Source organism: Eschrichtius robustus, chromosome 3 (assembly GCF_028021215.1).
Source record: "Eschrichtius robustus isolate mEscRob2 chromosome 3, mEscRob2.pri, whole genome shotgun sequence".
NCBI lineage: Eukaryota > Metazoa > Chordata > Mammalia > Artiodactyla > Eschrichtiidae > Eschrichtius > Eschrichtius robustus.
The window spans coordinates 98,186,839-98,196,100 of NC_090826.1; the positions used below are offsets into that span (position 1 = coordinate 98,186,839).

The 9,262-nt window shown below is 37.9% G+C and overlaps 1 pseudogene; it reads left to right on the forward strand.

Moving 5' to 3' along the window:
- Nucleotides 1–473: 473 nt before the first annotated feature.
- On the forward strand, nucleotides 474–1,343 carry LOC137762489 (proteasome subunit alpha type-3 pseudogene; annotated as a pseudogene).
- The last annotated feature ends 7,919 nt before the right edge of the window (nucleotides 1,344–9,262 follow it).

Genomic DNA, 9,262 nt, shown 5'->3' on the forward strand with positions numbered 1-9,262 from the left:
TTTTGACAAAATTCAACACCGATTTATGATAAAAACCCTCCAGAAAGTAGACATAGAAGGAACTTACCTCAACATAGTAAAGGTCATATATGACAAACCGACAGCCAACATCGACCACAGTGGTGAAAAACTGAAACCATTTCCACTAAGATCAGGAACAAGACAATGTTTCCCACTCTCACCACTATTATTCAACATAGTTTTGGAAGTGTTAGCCACAGCAATCAGAGAAGAAAAAGAAATAAAAGGAATCCAAATCAGAAAAGAAGAGGTAAAGTTGCTGTCACTGTTTGCAGATGACATGATACTATACATAGAGAGTCCTAAAGATGCTACCAGAAAACTACTAGAGCTAATCAATGAATTTGGTAAAGTAGCAGGATACAAAATTAATGCACAGAAATATACAGCATTCCTATACACTAATGATGAAAAATCTGAAAGTGAAATTAAGAAAACACTCCCAGGTAGGGGGATCGCTTTAGACCCTGAAGACCTAGGCGTCCCAGTGGTTTTTAGCACGATGAGCTCAATTGGCACCGGGTATGACCTGTCAGCCTCTACATTCTCTCCTAATGGAAGAGTTTTTCTAGTTGAGTATGCTATGAAGGCTGTGGACAATAGTAGCTATTGGAATCAGATATAAAGATGGCATTGTCTTTGGGGTAGAAAAATTAGTCCTTTCTAAACTTTATGAAGAAGGTTCTAACAAATGACTTTTTAATGTTGATCGGCATGTCGAAATGGCAGTAGCAGGTTTGTTGGCAGGTGCTCGTTCTTTAGCAGACATTGTGAGAGAAGAAGCTTCCAACTTTAGATCTAGCTTTGGATATAACATTCCACTAAAACATCTTGCAGACAGAGTGGCCATGTATGTACATGCCTATACACTCTACATTGCTGTTAGACCTTTTGGCTGCAGTTTCATGTTAGGGTCTTACAGTGTGAATGATGGTGCACAACTCTACATGATTGACCTATCTGGTGTTTCATATGGTTATTGGGCCTGTGCCATTGGCAAAGCCAGACAAACCGCAAAGACAGAAATCAAAAAGCTTCAGATGAAAGAAATGACCTGCCATGATGTTGTTAAAGAAGTTGCAAAAATAATTTACATAGTACATGATGAAGTTAAGGATAAAGCTTTTGAACTAGAGCTCAGCTGGGTTGGTGAAATAACTAACGGAAGACATGAAATTGTTCCAAAAGATATAATGGAAGAGACAGAGAAATATGCTAAGGAATCTTTGAAGGAAGAAGACGAATCAGATGATGATGACATGTAACATTTACTTCATTTACTTCTATTTAACTATTTAGCCCTTCAGATTAATACATACTCACTGACCAACTTTCATTAAATCTTTGTCTTGTAAAAAAAAAAAAGGAAACACTCCCATTTACCGTTACAGTAAAAAGACTAAAATACCTAGGAATAAACCTACCTAAGGAGACAGAAGACCTGTATTCAGAAAATTATAAGACACTGATGAAAGAAATTAAGGATGATACAAATAGATGGAGAGACATACCATGTTCTTGGATTGGAAGAATCAACATTGTGAAAATGACTCTACTACCCAAAGCAATCTACGGATTCAATGCAATCTCTATCAAACTACCACTGGCATTTTTCACAGAACTAGAACCAAAAATTTCACAATTTGTATGGAAACAAAAAAGACCCCGAATCGCCAAAGCAATCCTGAGAAAGCAAAACAGAGGTGGAGGAATCAGGCTCCCTGACTTCAGACTATACTACAAAGCTACAGTAATCAAGACAATATGGTACTGGCACAAAAACAGAAATATAGATCAATGCAACAGGATAGAAAGCCCAGAAATAAACCCATGCACATATCATCACCTTATCTTTGATAAAGGAGGCAAGAATATACAGTGGAGAAAAGACAGCCTCTTCAATAAGTGGTGGTGGGAAAACTGGACAGGCACATGTAAACGTATGAAATTAGAAAACTCCTTAACACCATACACAAAAATAAACTCAAAATGGATTAAAGACCTAAATGTAAATCCAGACACTATCAAACTCTTAGAGGAAAACATAGGCAGAACACTCTATGACATAAATCACAGCAAGATCCTTTTTGACCCACCTCCTAGAGAAATGGAAATAAAAACAAAAATAAACAAATGGGACCTAATGAAAACTAAAAGCTTTTGCACAGCAAAGGAAACCATAAACAAGACCAAAAGACAACCCTCAGAATGAGAGAAAATATTTGCAAATGAAGCAACTGACAAAGGATTAATCTCTAAAATTTACAAGCAGCTCATGCAGCTCAATATCAAAAACACAAACAACCCAATCCAAAAATGAGCAGAAGACCTAAATAGACATTTCTCCAAAGAAGATATACAGATTGGCAACAAACACATGAAAGAATGCTCAACATCACTAATCATTAGAGAAATGCAAGTCAAAAGTACAATGTGATATCATCTCACACTGGTCAGAATGGCCATCATCAAAAAATCTAGAAACAATAAATGCTGGAGAGGGTGTGGAGAAAAGGGAACACTCTTGCACTGTTGGTGGGAACATAAATTGATACAGCCACTATGGAGAACAGTATGGAGGTTCCTTAAAAAACTAGAAATAGAACTACCATACGACCCAGCAATCTCACTACTGGGCATATACCCTGAGAAAACCATATTTCAGAAAGAGTCATGTACCAAAATATTCATTGCTTCTCTATTTACAGTAGCCAGGACATGGAAGCAACCTAAGTGTTCATCAACAGATGAATGAATAAAGAAGATGTGGCACATATATACAATGGAATATTACTCAGCCTTAAAAAGAAATGAAATTGAGTTATTTGTAGTGAGGTGGATGGACCTAGAGTCTGTCATACAGAGTGAAGTAAGTCAGAAAGAGAAAAACAAATACCGTATGCTAACACATATATATGGAAGCTAAGAAAAAAAAATGGTTATGAACAACCTAAGGGCAAGACGGGAATAAAGACACAGACCTACTAGAGAATGGACTTGAGGATATGGGGAGGGGGAAGGGTATGCTGGGACAAAGTGAGAGAGTGGCATGGACATATATACACTACCAAACGTGAAATAGATAGCTAGTGGGAAGCAGTCGCATAGCACAGGGAGATCAGCTCAGTGCTTTGTGACCACCTAGATGGTGGGATAGGGAGGGTGGGGAGGAGGGAGACGCAAGAGCGAAGAGATATGGGAACATATGTATATGTATAACTGATTCACTTTTTTATAAAGCAGAAACTAACACACAAATATTGTAAAACAATTATACTCCAATAAAGATGTTTAAAAAAAATACCCTAGGATTTTTGCCAAAGTAGAGTTAAGTAATCACTGTTTTTTTCTTGGTCAGACTAAGGACTCTGGACAAAATACACAAAACTTACAAAGGACGGAGGAGAAAAGAAAATTCTGTGTCAAATATTTATTGTCAACTGTTTTCAGGATCATGAATATATGAGTTCTTATGAAAAATACATGTCATTGTTTAGTTAATTCCTAATTTCTGAACTGGCAACTTATACATGTGTTTATATTTTTCCTGTTCACCTTTTGGACATTATGATGATTATTAATTTTTCTTTCAGAATATTGATAATGGAAAGGAAAGCAATAAAATGGAAATTAAAAAAATAAAATAAAATAAATAAAAGAGGATATTGTCTTTCCAGACTAAGTCTCAGCTGGTCAAAGGTTTTCAATTAGGGACACAAAAGTAGAATATTGAGATCAACTGGCTCCAGGTGGAAAGACGAACTTGAGAGAGAAGTCTCTTATTCCCCAAGGAAATCATTTGGGCAAAATATGGCTTCCAGTGGGCCAAATTCTTCCCCATCCTTAGGACAAGGCTTGGTTGCTTAATGAGGGTGATAAAACTTTCTTTTCAGTCTATTTTGGGGATATCAACATTGGGACACCACCCCAAAGTTTCCTGGTCCTCTTTGACATGGGCTCCTCCAACCTATGGGTGCCTCTACCTACTGCCAGACTCAGGCTTACTGTGAGTATACCACTATCACTACCACCTCCTGGATGGGAGCAGAAAGAGGGGCACCATCTGAATTAAGCACAGGCTGATAACGCCAAGTCCAGAGTTCTTGGTGCATAAACATTATCTCATGCTCCTTAAGTTAAAACATCTGGAAATCTTGCCATTGGTCTACATTTGAGAAGTCCTGGGGATTGGTTCAAGATGGCAGAGTAGAAGGACGGGCACTCAGTCCCTCTGGAGAGCACCGGAATCACAACTAACTGCTGAACAATCATCAACACGAAGACACTGGAACTCACCAAAAAAGATGTCTTACATCCAAAGACAAAGGAGAAGCCACAATGAGACAGTAGGAGAACAATCACAATAAAATCAAATCCCATAACTGCTGGGTGGGTGACTCACAAACTGCAGAACACTTATACCACAGAAGCCCACCCACTGGAGTGAAGGTTCTGAGCCCCACGTCAGGCTTCCCAACCTGGGGTCCAACAGCGTGAGGAGGAATTCCTAGAGAATGAGACTTTGAAGGCTAGTGGGGTTTGATTGCAGCACTTCGACAGGACTGGGGGAAACAGAGACTCCACTCTTGGAGGTCACACAAAAATAGTGTGCACATCAGGACCCAGGGGAAGGAGGAGTGACCCCATAAGAGACTGAACCCGACCTACCTGCTAGTATTGGAGAATCTCCTGCAGAGACAGGGAGAGGCTGTGGCTCACCATGAGGACAAGGACACTGGCAGCAGTAGCTCTGGGAAGTATTCCTTGGCATGAGTGCTCCCAGAGTGCACCATTAGCCCCACCAATTAGCCGGATAGGCTCCAGTGTTGAGTCACCTCAGGCCAAACAACCAACAGGGAGGGAACCCAGCCACACCCATCAGCAAACAACCAGATTAAAGTTTTACTGAGCTCTGCCCACCAGAGCAACAGTCAGCTCTACCCACCAACAGTCCCTCCCATCAGGAAACTTGCACAAGCATTTTAGATAGCCTCATCCACCAGAGGGCAGACAGCAGAAGCAAGAAGAACTACAATCCCGTAGCCTGTGGAACAAAAACCACAATCACAGAAAGATAAACAAGAAAAGGCAGAGGGCTATGTACCAGATGAAGGAATAAGATAAAACCCCAGAAAAACAACTAAATGAAGTGGAGATATGCAACCTTCCAGAAGAAGAATTCAGAATAATGATAGTGAAGATGATCCAGGACCTGAGAAAAAGAATGGAGACAAAGATCGAGAAGATGCAAAATATGTTTAACAAAGACCTAGAAGAATTAAAGAACAAATGCCTAGAAGAATTAAAGAATAAACAAACAGAGATGAACAATACAATAACTGAAATGAAAAATACACTAGAAAGAATCAATAGCAGAATAACTGAGGCAGAAAAACGGATAAGTGACCTGGAAGACACAATGGTGGAATTCACTGCCAAGGAGCAGAATAAAGAAAAAATGAAAAGAAATGAGAACAGTCTCAGAGACTTCTGCAACAACATTAAATTCACCAACATTAGAATTATAGGGGTCCCAGAAGAAGAAGAAGAGAGACAAAGGACCTGAGAAATTATTTGAAGACATTATAGTAGAAAACTTCCCTAACATGGGAAAGGAAATAGCCACCCAAGTCCAGGAAGTGCAGAGAGTCCCAGGGAGGATAAACCCATGGAGAAACACGCCGAGACACATAGTAATCAAATTGACAAAAATTAAAGACAAAGAAAAATTATTGAAAGCAGCAAGGGAAAAATGACAAATAACATACAAGGGAACTCCCATAAGGCTAACAGCTGATTTCTCAGCAGAAACTCTGCAAGCCAGAAGGGAGTGGCATGATATACTTAAAGTGATGAAAGGGAAGAACCTACAACCAAGATTACTCTACCCGGCAAGGATCTCATTCAGATTCGATGGAGAAATCAAAAGCTTTACAGACAAGCAAAAACTAAGAGAATTCAGTACCACCAAACCAACTCTACAACAAATGCTAAAGGAACTTCTCTAAGTGGGAAACACACGAGAAGAAAAGGACCTACAAAAACAAACCCATAACAATTAAGAAAATGGTCATAGGAACATACATATTGATAATTACCTTAAACGTGAAAGGATTAAGTGCTCCAACCAAAAGATACAGGCTCGCTGAATGGATATAAAAACAAGACCCATATATATGCTGTCTAGAAGAGACCCACTTCAGACCTAGGGACACATACAGACTGAAAGCGAGGAGATGGAAAAAGGTGTTCCATGCAAATGGAAATCAAAAGCTGGAGTAGCAATACACATATCAGATAAAATAGACTTTAAAATAAAGACTATTACAAGAGACAAAGAAGGAAACTACATAATGATCAAGAGATCAATCCTAGAAGAAGATACAACAATTGTAAATATTTATGCACCCAACATAGGAGCACCTCAATACATAAGGCAACTGCTAACACCTATAAAAGAGGAAATCGACAGTAACACAATAATAGTGGGAGACTTTAACACCTCACTTACACCAATGGACACATCATCCAAAAAGAAAATGAATAAAGAAACACAAGCTTTAAATGACACCTTAAACATGATGGACTTAATTAATATTTAAAGGACATTCCCTCCAAAAACAGCAGATTACACTTTCTTCTCACGTGAACATGGAACTTTCTCCAGGATAGATCACATCTTGGGTCACAAATCAAGCCTCAGTAAACTTAAGAAAATTGAAATCATATCAAGCATCTTTTCTGACCACAATGCTATGAGATTAGAAATCAATTAAAGGGAAAAAAACGTAAAAAACACAAACACATGGAGGCTACGTTAGTAAATAACCAAGAGATCACTGCAGAAATCAAAGAGGAGATAAAAAAAAATACCTAGAGATAAATTACAACGAAAACACAATGTCCCAAAACCTATGGGTTGCAGCAAAAGCAGTTTTAAGAGGGAAGTTTATAGCAATACAAGCCTACCTGAAGAAACGAGAAAAATCTCAAATAAACAAGCTAACCTTACACCTAAAGGAACTAGAGAAAGAAGAACAAGCAAAACCCAAAGTTATTAGAAGGAAAGGAATCATAAACATCAGAGCAAAAATAAATGAAATAGAAACAAAGAAAACAATAGCAAAGATCAATAAAACGAAGAGCTGGTTGTTTGAGAAGATAAACAAAATTGATAAACAGCTAGCCAAAGTCATCAAGAAAAAGAGGGAGAGGACTCAAATCAATAAAATTAAAAATGAAAAAGGAGAAGTTACAGCAGACACTGCAGAAATACAAAGCATCCTAAGAGACTACTACAAGCAACTCTATGCCAATAAAATGGACAATCTGGAGGAAATGGACAAATTCTTAGAAAGGTATAACCTTCCAAGACTGAACCAGGAAGAAACAGAAAATATGAACAGACCAATCACAAGTAATGAAATTGAAACTGGGATTAAAAATCTTCCAACAAACAAAAGTCCAGGACCAGATGGCTTCACAGGTGAATTCTATCAAACATTTAGAGAAGAGCTAACACCCATCCTTCTCAAACTCTTCCAAAAAATTGCAGAAGAAGGAACACTCCCAAACTCATTCCATGAGGCCTCCATCACCCTGATACCAAAACCAGACAGAGATACTACAAAAAAAGAAAATGACAGACGAATATCACAGATGAACATAGATGAAAAATCCTCAACAAAATACTAGCAAACAGAATCCAACAACACATTAAAAGGATCATACAACATGATCAAGTGGGATTTATACCAGGGATGCAAGGATTCTTCAATATATGCAAATCAATCAATGTGATACACCATATTAACAAATTAAAAAATAAAAACCATATGATCATCTCAATAGATGCAGAAAAACTTTTGACAAAGTTCAACACCCATTTATGATAAAAGCTCTCCAGAAAGTGGGCATAGAGGGAACCTGCCTCAACATAATAAAGGCCATATACATCAAACCCACAGCCAACATAATTCTCAATGGTGAAAAACTGAAAGCCTTTCCTCTAAGATCAGGAACAAGACAAGGATGTCCACTCTCACCACTCTTATTCAACATAGGTTTGGAAGTCCTAGCCATGGCAATCAGAGAAGGAAAAGGAAAAAAAGGAATACAAATTGGAAAAGAAGAATTAACACTGTTGCTGTTTGCAGATGACATGATACTACACATAGAGAATCCTAAAGAGGCCACTAGAAAACTAGTAGAGTTAATCAATGAATTTGGTAAAGTTACAGGATACAAAATTAATGCACAGAAATCTCTTGCATTCCTATACCCTAATGATGAAAGAGAATTTAAGGAAACACTTCCATTACCATTGCAACTAAAAGAATAAAATACCTAGGAATAAACCTACCTAGGGAGACAAAAGAACTGTATGCAGGAAACTCTAAGACACTGATGATAAAAATCAAAGATATTACAAACCAGATGGAGAGATATACCATGTTCTTGGATTTGAAGGATCAATATTGTGAAAATGACTATACTACCCAAAGCAATCTACAGATTCAATGCAATCCCTATCAAATTACCAATGGCATTTTTTACAGAACTAGAACAAAAAATCTTAAAATTTGTATGGAGACACAAAAGACCCCGAATAGCCAAAGCAGTCTTGAGGGAAAAAACGGAGCTGGAGGAATCAGACTCCCTGACTTCACACTATACTACAAAGCTACAGTAATCAAGACAATATGGTACTGGCACAAGAACAGAAATATAGATCAATGGAACAGGATAGAAAGCCCAGAGATAAACCCATGCACCTATGGTCAACTAATCTATGACAAAGGAGGCAAAGATACACAATGGAGAAAAGACAGTCTCTTCAATAAGTGGTGCTGGGAAAACTGGACAGCTACATGTAAAAGAATGAAATTAGAATACTCCCTAACACCATACACAAAAATAAACTCAAAATGGATTAGAGACCTAAATGTAAGACTGGACACTATAAAACTCTTAGAGGAAAACATAGGAAGAACACTCTTTGACATAAATCACAGCAAGATCTTTTTTGATCCACCTCCTAGAGTAACAGAAATAAAGACAAAATAAAAAACTGGGACCTAATGAAACTTAAAGGCTTTTGCACAGCAAAGGAAACCATAAACAAGACGAAAAGACAACCCTCAGAATGGGAGAAAATATTTGCAAACGAATCAACAGACAAAGGACTAATCTCCAAAATATATAAACAGCTCATGCAGCTCAATATTAAAAAAACAATCCA